Raw genomic sequence first — 16,118 nt, 5'->3', positions numbered from 1 at the left:
TAAACTGGATGTTTAGCATCTAGTGCAGATGGCAGTGGCAATAACAACTGGTATTTATTGAAAGTTTACAACTGTACCACGCACCATGGTAAGTACTTCTACCTGCACACTGCCGAGTTTCCCCACCACAAGCCAAGACGTGGTACTTGGTGGCTGAACACACAGGCCAAGAGGGGCTAAGTGGCCTCGCAATGCCCTGTCCAGATGGGAGAACGGTCAACTCCTGCAGAGCCCCAATATGGAGAAGGGCCCAGAAAACCCTGGGTAGGACTCAGAATTTAGGCCTCTATTTTGCTTTTTCTCACCAAGCACCCAGGCTGGACGGTGGCCACTCAGGAACAACACTCCTTAGAACCAGCCACCTACTCTCAGACCCTAACTTTGGGCAAGGACTAGGTGATGGTGGCGTGGCTTTCCGTGGGTCCGTCAGAGAAGTTAGTCGGCACAAAGAATCTAGTACTTTCTAGACATTTAAACAATACATTTCTGGGAACCAAATCTAACATGTCAGTGGGTCCGATTCCAAGGGGGGAGAAATCCAATTTGGGAGAACGATGATAGCTTGCAATTTGTCTAGCACTTACATTTTACAAAGGTCCTCCGTGTAGTTTATCTCATTTGATCTTCAACATTACGCTCAGACGTGGGTATGATTATCAGGCATCAGAGAGGTTAAGTGGTTTGCCTGAGGTCACATAGCTAATCAGCTGCAGAGCGGCCTGGAAGTTAAATCCAGCCTTTTGACTCCCAATCCGGCGCTCTTTTGGCTCTTGAAGATCTGTGTGTTTTCTAACCCTTCCGTTTTAGGAGTTTCGTGGAGTGGGCAGGCTCACCCTTCACAGCTAGGAATCCTAGCCGTTTTCTCCACGGAGAAAAAGAATGGCGCTGCCCCTGCTCCCTGGCACCCATCTCGAATCATCTCCTTGTCCTCATTCCTCTCAAGCACTTTTATCATTTGCATTTTGAAACTGTTTCCTTAATTATTCTGCTGCCGTGGCAAACCTGCTCTCCCCGGCTTTGTGGCATCCTTTGATTTATCTCTGTCTGGATAACAGCTCCCCAATTCTCCTCAGGGAATTCAATTTTCATTCATTTTTCTGTAGGACTAGATTGATATAGACCCTCTGCCCCGGTCCATATTACTCATCCCGGCAGAGAGAACCAGGGAGACCAACCCTCAGTCCAGCCCCCAGGGAGCGTCTGTCTTGTTCTGGGAGTTGTGAGGAGTCCTCCAATAAAAGGACAGGGGCCTTTGCTCTTCCGCATCTGTCCACCCAGTCCTTCCAGTCATTTGTCACTGGCCCTTTTGTGGACCCACCACTTTGTCATTTGTCTCCTTCTCTTCCCAGAACCTCAGCGGGATCTCTCCCAGCCAGGATGCTGAGCAGAAGGCCAGCCCTGCTCCTCGTAAACCTGCCCCATGTCCTTGACAGAGAAACTTAAGGGATGTGGGAAAGACACAGCCCTGCATTTGGACATATAATTCTTACTCAGTAAGTAACCGAGAAGTAGGACAGGGACCCTAGGATTCTTCGCGGAAACAGGAAAGCAGCAATCGTTGTCAAGTTGTTCGGTGTGTCCCTCTCTGCCGCTTATTTAATCCTCACAGATCTTCCCAGGCAGACTGTTGTCATCTGACTTACAGACAAGTGACAGGAAGCACAGAAATCAAGGGACGTCCTTCAGGGTGCACAGGTGGTGAGCATATATATCCAGGTAGGCAGGCTCCATCCTTCCCAGCCACCAAAGAAGTCTCTTTTGAGGGTCACTGGGCATGGGTCCATGCAGGGCACAGGACTCCCCAAGGCTAGGGCTTCTAAGAACCACCTCTGCAGCCATCTTACCCTATGGACCCAGTACAGGCAGGACCTGGGCAGTGAATCTGGGCATTGGCCTTGTTCTACTGTCCGAGTTTATCATTTATAGGTATGTTCAGAAAACTGGATTACTAGATCATTCTCTTGGGCATTCACTGGGCACCTGCCCTCTGCCAGACCCATGGTTGGCCCTGGAATGCAGGGACCTGGGGTGCCCAGTCCATAGCTTCTTTGAGAGCATGGAAGTCCATAGCTTACTGAGAGAACGCCTGTGCACTGAGGCCTGCAAAGGTCTCCTGAGCCTTCTGCCTTCTTTGCCTCCGATGGAATCAGAACTGGATTAAGAAGCAGGCTGTGATTCTCAACATTCAAATCTCAATTTAAATATTAGCCACCGTAGGGAAATTGATGGAAAGTTCCTGGCTTTTCTGACTTTTCATTGGCTAACTAGGAATAAAAGAACTCTCCTTGTGTAGCTATCCAGACCATGGAGGAGCACCTCCAGAAATATCAGTTAACATCACAATTGGACCCCTCTCTGGTATCTCTCCAACCCCAATTTTTCTTATCCTTGCTTTTGAGAGAAATTAGAGGACAAGAAATTCTCCTAGATTTTTAAAAATTATTTTTTATTTTCTTGTATGTGCATTGGTGTTTTGCCTGCATGTATGCCTGTGTGAGGGTATCAGGTCCCCTGGAACTGTAGTTACAGTTGTGAGCTGCTATGTGGGTGCTGGGAATTCAACTCTGGTCCTTTGGAAGAGCAGCCAGTGTTGTTAACCACTGAGGCATCTCTCCAGCCTCATGGACTTTAAAAAAAATTTTTTTTTTTTTTTGGTTTTTAGAGACAGGGGTTCTCTGTGGCTTTTTGGAGCCTATCCTGGAACTAGCTCTTGTAAGACCAGGCTGGCCTCGAACTCACAGAGATCCGCCTGCCTCTGCCTCCAGACTTTTAAAATTTTTTAACAGGATCACGATTATACCGGGCGTCTGGCTTAGAACTTGCTATGCAGCTGAGGATGACTTTGAACTTCTGGTCCTGCTGCCTCCACCTCCCCAGTGGAGAGATTACAGATGTGTGCCCAATACATAGTTTACTCAATGCTGGGGACTCACCCCGGGACACTGTGCATGCCGGGCAAGCACTCAGTCAATTGAGCTACATGCCTAGCCCTCCTGTATGTTCCTGACTGAAGACTAGAATTTGGGGGATCACAGAGTTGACCCCAGGGTCATGGACATTTTTGGAAGTAGAGACTTGTTCTTTCCATTCATCCCGCAGTCAGTGTGCCCAAATTCCTCTTTGGGTAAGCTCCCGCCTCACCATGAAACTGCCACTTTTACCTTTGCTTGATACAAAGGGAACAAGAAAATAGAGTTGGGCAGCGCATCTTCTCTCCGGGGTCTCTCTGTTGTGTGTTTTCTGAGTTACTTCATGCTCAGGTTTACTTGAAAAGTTAGGGGCTACAGATACCTTCAGCTGAGCCTTCCTCCCCTCTTTATCTCCCTCTTCACCCTCTGGGACTCAGAGACTCCTGAACTCAAGAACAATTCAAGGAACCAATTTGCGAAGAGCCCTTGCTCCTCTTTCCTCTCCTTTTTCTCTTCCATAGGGTGGTACAATTCTTTCTAAAGAGTCCGAAACTCGAGAGGGCCGGGGTATTGACCCGGGGGTCGGTCACAGAGGTTCTAAGGGCCCGATCCAGTTCCTCAGCTCCTGAAGAGGACACTGCCCATGGGGAGGAAGAGGAGAGGAGGCCCAGTCTGGCTGAATTTGAAATAGCTGCAGGTGTCAAAGCTAATCTATAAAACAAGTCCTTCATCATCTTGGAGAAAGATTTTTTACTGGAGGAGCTTAACTCAGCAGATTCCTCTTAGGAGCTGACTTACAACCAAAAAGTGTGGATGTGTTTGATGTGTGCAGAGGTAACAGGAAAAGGCCCAGGAGGTCTGTGAGAGGAGAGACATGAGGCAGAAACCAGATTCCTGACACCGGAACTGGTTGGATTTCAGTGTTGATGCCAATTCAGCTCACTGCTGGAGGGTCAGTCACACTGAGCCTTTACTTACCTGCTTGTGAAATGGGATTGTCATAGTTCTAACCTGAGACTATCAACAAAGGGGGGCAGGCTTGCTAGGGCTACCCCTGCTCCCCCGTGGTCAAAGGCAACTATCTTTGGTGTCCAAGAACAGGGAACAAAGCAGGTCTCCTGTGTTTAAACAGGTTAATACTCAGGAAAACCTAACTGTTAGGGAACTCACACATGATCCTGTATGAGAACATTCTAGCATCCGTATCCCTAATATGCCCTTCAGACATCCCTACTTCTGTAATCACATGGGGGGTAATTTAAATACTATGGATTCTGGCTTAGTAGAATTCTGTGATTCTGTCTTTCTAATGGCTTTCTGGGTGATGCCAGTGCTGCTGGCTCCCAGGTCACACCGAACGCATCCTCCTTGAGGACTCTGCCACACTGTCCAGTGGACACTGACCACATGTGGCCATGGAGCGCTGCAACGTGGCTGGTTAGAGCAAAGACGTACTATACATGTAAGTTATGCATGGGATTCTGAGGGCTTAATAAAGAAAAAGAATGAAAAACGGTTCATTAAGATTTTTTTTTAATGTGTGAATTGCAACAATTTTAGATATATTGTGTTAAATAACATCTGCTGTTAACATTAATTGCATTTGTTTCTTCTTTTAGCATGGCCGATAAGGAATATAAAATGACTACATGGCTGGCATTTCCTTTGGGCAGTGCTGTTCTAGGCCTTTCTGACTTGCAAGGGGCTGTACACACTCATGTACACGCTCATGTACACACTCATGTACACCCAACGCATACACAGGCATGGAGCCGTCTCTCTCCTCTCAGCACCTAACCCAGCCTCTAGCAATCAGTTAAGGACCAGCTAAGCATTCACAGGGACAGATGAAGGGGGAGGATGCCTACAAGTGCTGCCCCAGGAGCAGGGGCCCACACACTGAGCAGAGCCCCAGCTGCACAAGATTGCCACAGGAGCCGAGCAGGTGGCCAGCCTGAGGAATGACTGTCTCCCCTTTGCAGCTGACCCTGACCCACTCCCCATCCATTCTGTCGTCCTCGGTCCCACCCTCTGCTCTTTTCAAGGTTTCGACAGCAGAGAAATAGGAATTCCGGTGCTCTCACCCCAGAGCGACTAGATAAAGGGCACAGGCTAGAGAGGACCCTCTAGGACCGCTGGAGAGGAGGGTGCAGTAGCACCCCTGCCTCCCTGAAACCCACACCCCCTCAGCTAACCCCAGGACCCTGCCCCTCTCTTCTGTTCTCTCTCCCAGGTCACATCATCCTCTGGGCTTTTCTCTGTGGTCCTGAGCCCCATCCTTGTCGTGACTAGGGGTTCAGGCCAGTGGGGATCTGCCCGGAACTCTACGATCCTGTCACTCAAGAGGTAGGGCTGCAAAAGGGAGCTCAAGCGAAGGACGAGGAGACTTCTGAAGATGACCCCGTGCACATCCAAACTGGGGTCCCCATACCTTCTGAGACTCACGGAGACCCAGGGTACCACAGTGGGGTCAGAAGTGGGGGACTCTGTCATAGGGACAGCTAACCTCAAGAGCAGCTCTGGTGAGCCAGAGGACCCCCAGGGCTCTAGGCAGCTGGATCACATCCCAAACCGCAGATCTTTGAGACATCTCTGTCCCCTCCACTGAGGATGTGTGGGCCACACCCTCCCATCGCCATGTCTTCCACACCCCTTCCTGACCATTGTGGTCCCAAGCCTTTCTCACTCAGCAGGACAAAGGGAATTCTGGACCCACGTGAACTTACCAGAGGTCAAGGGAAGGATCTGTCTCCATGGCGTGGACTGGGGGCCCTGATGGGAGCAGCTGTTCTCCCTGCTGTGGAAGGGAGCCAGAGTCAGGAGAGGGGAGTGGGATCCCCATCCAGGGAGGGATGTGGGGGTGCTCACGTAGCGGGACAGAGCACAGAGGAGCCCTCTCCTCTTTCTCTGGTAGAAGGCTCTCTGCTCCCCCTCATAAGCTGGGAAAGTCTGGTCTGCCAAGGGGGAGGGTAGCAGAGGGACGGGACCGCCTCAGAGAAAATTAAATTGCACTTGAGGGCAAATTCTATTAGGGAATAGAGCCTGTCTCTCAACAGCCTGTGTCCATTTAGGTGATTAGCTAGTCCCAGCACCTCCACCTAGGGCTAGGCCAACTCAGTCCCTCTGCCTGGGGTACCAGGTGGGTCGCCTCTGGGGACCCAGCCTCCTTGTCTCCAGTGCCCCAGCCTGCTCTGTGAGCACCCCTCCCTCACCACGCCCAGTGCCACAGGACCTTTTGAAGGTAGTGAAAGAGTTCTAGAGTGCTGACTGCCTGGCTGCCTGGCGGGGGACATGGAGCACACGCAATGACAGGCACATCAGAGGGAGGGGGCAGGGTTTCCATGCAGGTTTCCAACAGGGACCCGGGAGGACAGAGGTTTCTGGGGAGACAGTAAAGATGTGAAAAAGTAGAGAAAGTCATTGGTGGAGCAGGGTGGGGGGCGGGTATAGAAACAAGGAGTGAACAGGAGTCAGAATCTGAGTCAGTAGGAATGGGAACCACGGAGCCCGGGGGTGGGTGTGGGGGGAGGACCACAAGCTGGTGATTGGAGGATATCAAATACAAAGGTAAATTAATTAATGGAATATACCAGCAGATGGTAAAACAAATTTTCTCTAAAATAAGTTTTATAACAGCACCATACACCTTGTGATCTTTTGTAAAATTTCTTTCATGTACAAGGGATGCACAAACCCTGGGTCAGTAACTACTGAGTGTTGACTGTATACACACACTCTTCTCGCTGTGATTTGGCCCAAGAGTCCAGAACTGACGTCCCTTCTGCATCTCTGGCCCCTGGGGCTCCTGAGGTTGAACTCTCTTAGCCATCTATGAAGAGATAGCTCTTCCTCTCCACATGACTGGTGAAAGAATCTTGCTTGGCGTGCTTGAGGTTCTGCTATTAAAATCATTCCTCCACTTAGCAAAACTTCATTTTGCACCTGCAGCGTGTTCCGAGGAGAAGACCGCCCAGGCTCTAGAACAAGGAGAAATGAGCACAGACAAGATACAATGAGTTCTGAGAATATGTAACGATACACAAAGCATGGTCTTGGGGCTGGAGAGACGGCTTGGCTGTTAAGAGCATTTCTTGCTCATTTAGAGGACCTGAGTTCAAGTCTCAGCACCCATAGGCAGATCACAACCATAAGTAACTCCAGCTCCGGGGGTGTTTGATGTATCTGTCTTTGAGGGCATCTGCACTCACAAGCTCATAGTACACATTATTAAAAAAAAAAATAAAATCTTTAAAAAAAATAAAGGATTGTCTCTGACAACCCACCCGAAGCATCTGGCTAGTGTGGCTCTCTCAAGGCCGCCATGTTTCCCATCCTAAAGACACAAAATTTTAGCTTCAAGGATTAAGCCAAGTATTTATTTGCCAAGATAGCTGCATTCACCCGAAATCCCATGGTTAATATTCTAGGTAGGCATGGGTTGTCAGAAAGTGATGACCCTGGGGTAGGGAAAAGAAGTGGGTGGCATGCTGGACAAGGGCGTCCCTAGGCTTCAGGTTGGTGACTTCCAGGCTTTAGTCCAACAGGAAAACCCCAGGTCAGCCCCACTCTTGACCCCGCTCACAGAGTGGAGGGGATACTGTTCCTGCCTGGCATTGGACTCCAAGGAGCCGCCTCCATCACTGACCTCTGCCCAGTGGTTAGGGTGGAGGTCCCGTGGGTTCCGGGAGCTGGCTAACAATGCGGATAACCTGGTACTCTCCCAGTGGCGGCTGTTCACTCTCCCAGGATCTGGACTCTCTACCCCAGACACACCATAGAGTTGAAGAGTCACCTATTCCCCCGAGAATACTCTCTCCCCACCCCCACCATGCACCATTAGCAAGAGGCCAGCTCTCTTCCTGGGATTCATTCAGCTAGCAAGAACATTTCCTTGGTAGGGCTTGGGTACGTCTGCCTCATTCCAGCCACCCACTCATGGGGGTTACTCGGGATGACTTTGAGAAGCCCTTGGGGACTGTGGAGTCCCCTTAGCTTCACTTCTCAAAGCGCTCAGTGCTGCAGCCCTGGGCAGACACTCAACCAGGCAGCCGCTGCCTGTCAGCATGGAATTACTGAGCTCTGCCCACCCTTGGACATGCTACAGTCGGCCCCAGTACTGTTCTGAACCCTTCTCTCTGCAGTCAGCCGGCTGCTGAGGAGTTGTTGTTCACTGCTGTGTTCCGGGTCCCAAGCCCGCAGGCAGCCTAGCATATTATGACTTCTTTGTAAGTATTTGTTCTGTGACTGAAACTAAGTAACTATAGAAACGCTCCTCTACTACATCCCAAGAGTAAGGGAAAACCCAAGCATGAGGCTGCCAAAGTGGCATCTGCTCCAGGGAGGGAGTAGCTCATGGTGGCTTTGTCAGCCCTGGTTAGGTTATGGGACTGGTTATTGGGGCAGTCAGCCAGCTAGATAGTCAGAGCTGTGCCCTGTCAGGGCCCCGCTTACCTCTCATCTGTAATGGTCTCTGGCTTTTTATATACTTCCTGCTCTTCCTGCAGCACTCTGAGGATTTTATTACATTCGCACATGGTCTCCTGTGGCCAGAGCTACAAAGGAAAGGACCTCAGAAAATAATGCGAAAGCTGAAGCACTGGCCTTGGGCTTTAGAACTTGGTGGAAGTGAGCCTGGGGCTTCCTGCCTAAGAGACCTCTCGGTGAGGCTCCCAGGCTAAGACGAATGCCTGTCAGGAGGGGCCCCCCCCCCCCCCCGCCTGCCTTCCCTCCCTCCCTCCCTCTTTCCCTTCCTACCTCTCTTCCTGACTTTCTCTCTCCCTTCTTCCTTCCTCCCTCCCTCCCTCCCTTCCTTACTGCTTTCAAACTCCTAGCCATTTTCTGAAGCCAGACTCAGGAACAGTCTCATGGATCTGTTCTCACAGACTTCTATTCTTAGGTAGGAAGGCATTTTAGAGTCTTCTTGCCAAGCATCCAGCCTTGCAGACCTCTCTCAGCAGCATTGCCCGGGGCTGGCAGGTATCAGGCACTGTTTACAGACACAGTCTGTCAGCATCTCAGCATTACCTGCAGGCACTCTGTCACAGGACAGCTAGCCCCACAAAGGCTTTCTTTGGATAAATTCAATAGGTAGTTTGATTTGTCCCTGGTTATATGTTATACAAGTTGTTGTTGTTGTTGTTGGTGGTGGTGTGGTGTGTGTGTGTGTGTGTGTGTGTGTTTGTGTGTGTGTATGGTTTTTCGAGACAAAGTTTCTCTTCATAGCCCTGGCTGTCCTGAAGCTTTCTCTGTAGATCAGGCCGATCTTGAACTCACTGAGATCCACCTGCGTCTACCTTTCGAGTGCTGGGACTAAAGGCGTGCACCACCACTTGTTGTACAAGCTTTATAATAAACATTTAACCTACTGAAATTGCTTTCAAAATGACTTTGTGTGTGAGGCTACATGGTCTTCTCTAAAACCCATGATTCACAAGTCCCTTTTCTAGAGAGATGGCTGGATTTTAATGGGATTTGTAATTTCAACTCTTTTCTTAAGGGACAAATATGAAATTTGGTTGCCAGTGACATGACCACATCCTAAAGATTATGGGTGTGCATTCAATACTTGTGAGACTTTCTCTCACGTGGAGAAGACCCTGGCGGCTTATACGGCCTGGCAGCATTACACAGGAGCCGCCAATAGTTTGCTGCTCTACAGAACCCCTCCTGAGTTTGCTCCTACAGACCCCCTCCTGAGTTTGCTCCTCTACAGAACCCCTCCTGAGTTTGCTCCTCTACAGAACCCCTCCTGAGTTTGCTGCTCTACAGAACCCCCTCCTGAGTTTGCTGCTCTACAGAACCCCTCCTGAGTTTGCTCCTACAGAACCCCCTCCTGAGTTTGCTCCTACAGAAGCCCCTCCTGAGTTTGCTCCTCTACAGAACCCCCTCCTGAGTTTGCGAGTTTTACCTGAAACTTGTCTTAATTAATAAAGACACATATGGGCCAATGAAGCGGTTCAGTAGGTCAAGGTCCTTTCTTCCAAGGTCGACGACCCACTTTAATTCCTGTACATGGTAGAAGGAGAGTTGACTCCTGCAAGTTATACACATGCATGTATACAATAAGTAAATGCAAATATAAAAAGTGCTTTTAAAAAGACACACAGCGTAAGTAATAAGTAACACCATATATATATAGTGTGTATATTGATGTATATACATATATTTCACGTGTGTGTGTGCGTAGAGAGAAAGACAGAGACAGGGAGCGAACACCCACTATTTTGGCTAAGCCTAGCCTTTAGCCTGCGCATGAGCTGAACACAGCCACGTTAATAACCCTGGCAAGAGCTGCGGAACTGCTCGCCGGCAGAAGCCGAGACTGTAAAGTCACACGCAAAGAAAATGAGCACAGACTGAAGCCACGGCTGGGCAGTGGTTTGTCAGAAAGTGGTCAGTAACTGCAACAGGCCACAACAGCATCGGATTAGACTTGGTGGCAGAACAGGCAGTGGCTGGCAGGAGGAACAAACATTGTTTCAAAATGTCTTCGAGAACATGTGGTTTCCTTGGTCACCTTGGTGGGTGAGACAGGAAGAGAAATCCCCTCCCCAGCATTGGCCATTTCATTGTCCAACTGTCCTTTCCCCTCGTGTCTCATTGGCTGGAAGTAGTCACATGGCTCGGTCTCCTGCAAGAGCCTGGAACTAGGGATCAAACAGACTCTGCCTCTGCCAGCGTTCTTGGACTTGATGTTCGAGTTCTCAAGACCAGCCAGTGGCTTCCAGTTCTTTGGGAAGCAGTAATTAGTCATGTGACGGAAGCATAAATTGTCCCCACTGCATTTTGTGATGGAAGAAATGTGCATGCTTTGCAAATAGCCCAACCAGAAGACTGTATGAGGTGATGGTGCCTGACCCCTGGGAGAGTGACGGGGAGCGAGGATCTGCAATGGGGACTCCACATCCCCACATCGGTGGAGATGGCCGAATGGGCGGATGGAGAAACAGGCAAACATCAGAGTCAGGACGGGCAACCGTCCCCAAGGTCATGTGGTGGTACAGTCTAAGGACAGCGTGGGCCTCAGGCACACTCCCGAGGACAGGACATCCTCCTAAGGATATCAGAGGCCGTGTGCTCTTGTGTTGACTCCAGCAGCCCTTTCTGCGGGATCCAGCCCACACTTCCAGGCTGTTCTTCAGGTCCATTTCCTGCCCATTTGCTCGCTCCATGTCTGCTTCCTTACCTCACCATTCACGTTAATTTATTGGTGCATGCTCTGATTTCCCTATAAGATCTCCCCATACCTCACATCTATACCCCACACCCCACATCCATACTCCAATCCATACCCCATACCCCACATCCATACCCCTCATCCATACCCCACATCCATACCCCACATCCATACCCCACATCCATACCCCACCAGCTTTCACCTATCACGGGGAGAAGGTGACTGCCCACTTCTGAAGCAACTGTCCTTCCGTTTACACTCCATTCCCAGGTGAACTGTATGGGCCTCTACAAGATGGCATCCTTCAGGACAGAGAGCCCCATAAATGTTAGCTATGAGAGTAGCTGCCCCTTTATCTCCCTCGGGGTAGCATACCACAGCTGTCCTCTGGAAGCACATGGAATTTCAGGAGACGTGGTTTGTAGGTAACTGTTTATTATTTGAATTGAAGCATCTGTGGTTGTTGCTTCTCATAGTACCTTCCAAAATGCACCCACAAATTCTTTGAAATTGCCCCCCTCCCGACCCTAACACACCCAGAACATTGATTCCATTTGTTTCAGGGACTGTGGCGACCAGAAACGTTGCTTGGGGAACAAGCTGGACAACGAAAGGAATTTTTCCAGAGAGAAACCGAATTAACCACACTGTGCCCCCTCCCACTTGGAAGGTGACAGCTTCCTTTAGGCTGGTAATCCACCATGAAGGCCGGTTTCACACTTGAGCTCTGAAACAGGTCCGCAGGGAATTGCTCCCAGGGTTGAAAATTAGAACTCGCCAGGGTAATTTGTCCGTTTTTCCACACGACTTTCCGGGCTGGGGCCAGCCAGGATGGAAACTGGTCTCTGAGTTTCAGAGCATGCTGGATCTGGCCACCCCCGGCTGCTGGCCCTGGTGTGTCATTTCTCTGCTGTGTCATTCCAGCTCCTGTCCCTCCCAGATGGATGCAGGGAGCATCTCCTGCCAGGCCTACCCCAGAGCTTCCCCCGGGTTTGTCCGGATGACAGTAACAGTAGGGTTCAGCGTTGAAAGCATTTTCTTACAGATTGTGCTTTCCTCTTACCTTGTCTAGACACAGATTACTCACTGAAAGCTAAGACTGACCTTAGGACCTGTGCATCCTGTTTGTCTTAAGTATATTTTCATTATTTTGGGGGGAATTTCATACAATGTATTTTGATCATATTCATTCCCTACCCCAGCCCATTCCCCATTATCTTTTTTTTTTTTTTTAAATCAAACACCATTAAAGAAAATTGATTCCCCTTCCCACAGCCACCATCAACAACCCAGACTCCTCAATCAGGGGTGGGAGACTCATGAGCCCCTCGCATTTCGTGTTAGAATTTGTCAGCCGTGATTCTGTACAGGTTATGTGTAGACAACCACAGCTTCTGGGAGTTCATGAGTCAGTCAGTGGTCCTGTCATATCCAGAGGACACGGTTTTAGCTCTGCTCCTCCTCCACCTTTGACCGTTATGGTCCTTTGCTGTGCACAACGCCCGTCTGTGCTCTGTGTGCCACCAAACAGTTCCCGAGCTTTGAGCAAGGGGCTGGAGGTTGAAACATACAAAGACACACAGAGACAGACAGACAGAGAGACAGAGACACAGACCTCTAGTCACTGGTAAGAAGCCCTTTATTCAATAGCACACTGGAGGCTTATATACCCAACACAGTCAGGTGGGCCAACAGGTGAAAACCTTATCCTCTGATCCTCAAGGCCAAGGCAACACGTGCTCGTGAAGCAGAGCTGGTAAACAACTTTGACACAGCTTTCAGTAACTCAAATCAGAAGGAAAGTAAAGATCTCTAGCAGGGAAGAGCAGCTGGAGGCCAGGACTCCAAACGGTCCCAACAGTCCTTGGGCAATTTGAGCAGTTTGTCACCATCCGCTGCACAAACAAACTTCTCTGATGAGACCTAAGAACTGCCCTAATCTATGGATAAAGAGACCTATAAATTTATAGGGGGGGGGTGATACTATGTCCTTTTAGCAAAATAATAGTTACATGTTGTGGAATACTATTTTAACTGGGCAAAGATGTGTTACATTTGTTTATGCTGCAGAATATTACCTTAAATATGTAGAGGTTACATTTGTTACATCTGTTTCTGCCGTCTTTGGTAATGATGTAAAGATGTGTTATATTTGTTTATGCTGCATTTGTTTAACTATGTAAAGATGTGCTGCTGTTTCCACCTTGCCTGCCTGAGGCACCTGATTAATAAAAAGCTGAATGGCCAATAGCTAGGCAGGAGAGGGATAGGTGGAGCTGGAAGGCAGGGAGAAAAAGTAGGAGGAGAAATCTAGGCTTGAGAGAGAAGAACGAGGAAAGAATGAGGAAGAAAGAGGGGGCATGCCAGAAGCTAGGCAGCCACCAGTCAACCATACAGAAGAAGTGAAAGTAAGATACACAGAAGGAAAGAAAGTTAAAAAGACCTGAGGGAAAATGTAAGTAAAAAGAAACAGTTTAAATTATAAGACTATATAATATAAGAATATATATAATATAATGATATATATAAGAATATATAATATAACTAACTTATATAAGTTAGTAAGAAATGAGCATAAGATAAGACCGAGCATTCATAACTAATAATAAGTTTCCATGTCATGATTTGAGAGCTGGTTGATGGCCCAAAAGAAATCCTTGTACAGTAATAATGGGTTCACACCTGAGGCCTGTGAGTCCCCCAACCATGGGTTCTCGGCTATAAACTAAACACTGTGTTTTGGGAGGTGTGCATCCTACCGTGTGCCCCTGTGCCTTCAGGAAATGGTTTGGAAGGCCTGATATGCAGAGCCCTGTGGTAAGCCACAGACTGCAGTGAGGGAGAAGTCTCCACCCTTCCCCTGTGGAGCCTAAAGCAGGAGAGAGAGCAGCCAGATGCTTTTTCTGCAGTGGCTTAGGTACCTTTCGTGGGGGTGCTGGGGCTCTGGAAACTCAGGGAGGGGCACTGGCTTGGGTGTGGCAGGCTAGGAAAGCTTCCCAAAGGGCGTTGTCTCAGCTGAGCTTGACACAGGATCACAAGAGAGAAGCCTGTGGGGCAAGTCAGCAGAGGTGTGTGGCGTCAGGAGGTCCACTCTTAGCCGCAGAAGGGTCTGTCTAAAGCACACTTCCACACAGATGATCGACCGTGCCTTCAGGACTCTCTGAAACATGGCTCTGTAGTTAGAGACCTAAGTGCATGGGAAAAGTTCCTTTTCTGTTGTGGGAACAGGGGACAACTTAGACAAGTCAGTTCCCTCCTTCCACAGCATGGAACTCGGGATCAAACTCAGGTTTTAGTCAACCTGATTCTTTCCTGAGCATGGATTTTTCAGCAGTAGCATTACTGGGCCAGAGGAAATAAACATTTTGAAGGCTGATCATATTGACATATTATTCTTTGTGGTTAGTAATACAGCTTGCATTGCTGCTTCCCAGCATTAAGCCACATTGTTATAGAATGTATAAAAATGATGTCACATTAGCTTTCTACTTTCTTGATGTTTTTGTTTTGAGATGCTCACATAGCACAGGCTGTCCTCAAACTGGCTGCATAGCTCAGGGTGAACCCCTGATTCTCCTGCCTCCACCTCTCAAGTGCTGGGATTACAGACATGTACCACCATGCCTAGCTCATGTCTTTGGTTATTAAAGTAGGCTGTTGTTCACTCAGTTCTATTGATGGGTATCCCCACCCCCACCCCACCCCGCCCCCGCCTTCTTATTATTTTTCTTCTTTTTCTGACAGAGTTGCATACTTACCAGGCTAGGCTCAAACACACTATGTTGCCTGGACATCCTAAAAACTCTCTATACTCCTGCCTCAGCACCCAGTCTGGGTCCCAGAAGCTGGGATTACAGATGTATACCACAATGCCTTGGCTTGGAAACTTAGGAACAGAAAAACAAATCCATAAGAACTAAGACAAGTATTGAGAGATCATCATGAGCGTATCTACCTCAGTGTGATTTCTGGTACTGGATAACCGTGCCAAGGAGCCAAGCACTGGCTAACCAATTCTACTTTCAAAGGATTGCTGGCGATGCTGAGGCCCCGCAAGGAGTAGAGGAGGTAGGGACTTAATTGGATCCCAGGTGGCCATTGGGCGCTGCAGGGCTAGTGATGACATTCAGTGAATGTCTTAATAGCCTGTTTATATGTTTTATTTTTCGAGATAATATTTCATGTATCCCAAGTTGGCCTAGAACTAGACATATATTAATCTCAAACTTCTTCTGATTCTCCTGCCTCTACCTTCTGAGTGTTGGAATTTTAAGTGTGTATCGCCTGTCAGATTTAATCACTTTTCCATTTGGGGCTTTATTTTAATCTTATTTTGATATTATAATTATGCATCATGTAGTAAATTGGTAAATAGCCCCAATTTTTTTCCTTAAGTTGAATTCTATAAAAAGAATCATCGGATCAAAGGTTACTCATATTATAAGACTTATAAAATGTTTTACCAGCTTTGTGGATTGCTGTATGTTTCCCAAAGGTTCAGTTTGTTTCTGGAAGTGAATGAGACAACCCAGGGACAGACTGTATTTTTGAGGATGGCCCCACAGCATCTCTATCTCGCATGGTTTTCCAGAACATTGTCACATCCTTCAAGTGGTGGTGATCTCTGACCCTTGAACCTTTGCAGGGTGCTGCTGCTCCTGCAGCCGGGTCAGTTACTGGCGCTACCTCAGCCAGTAGGACACCACCCTCTGGGCTCAGCCCTGCTTTAAGTCTACTCTAGTTTGGCTTCGTTTAGAACCACAGTTCCCACTGCAGCGTGTTAGTGTGCTCCTCTAGGCTTTTTCTAGACCAACATCGACAGGCAACATCAACAAGTTCACACGTTCATCAAAACATGCTCTTAGACATTTCCAGAAAAGCACAGCTTAGACTCAAGCATCAGAGCACCCAGGTGCATAAAGGAAGATGAAGGCGTGGAGGTCAAGCCGCACTTCAGGGAGAGGCACAGGGGCACGTGCTCTCTCAGTAGCCTCTTGAAGCATAAGGTGAATAGCTGTGGCTGTGTGATCTAC

Source organism: Alexandromys fortis, unplaced genomic scaffold (assembly GCF_014885135.2).
Source record: "Alexandromys fortis isolate MF-2015 unplaced genomic scaffold, M_Fortis_MF-2015_v1.1 scaffold_21, whole genome shotgun sequence".
In the NCBI taxonomy this organism is placed as follows: domain Eukaryota; kingdom Metazoa; phylum Chordata; class Mammalia; order Rodentia; family Cricetidae; genus Alexandromys; species Alexandromys fortis.
This window is presented reverse-complemented; position numbering follows the sequence as displayed.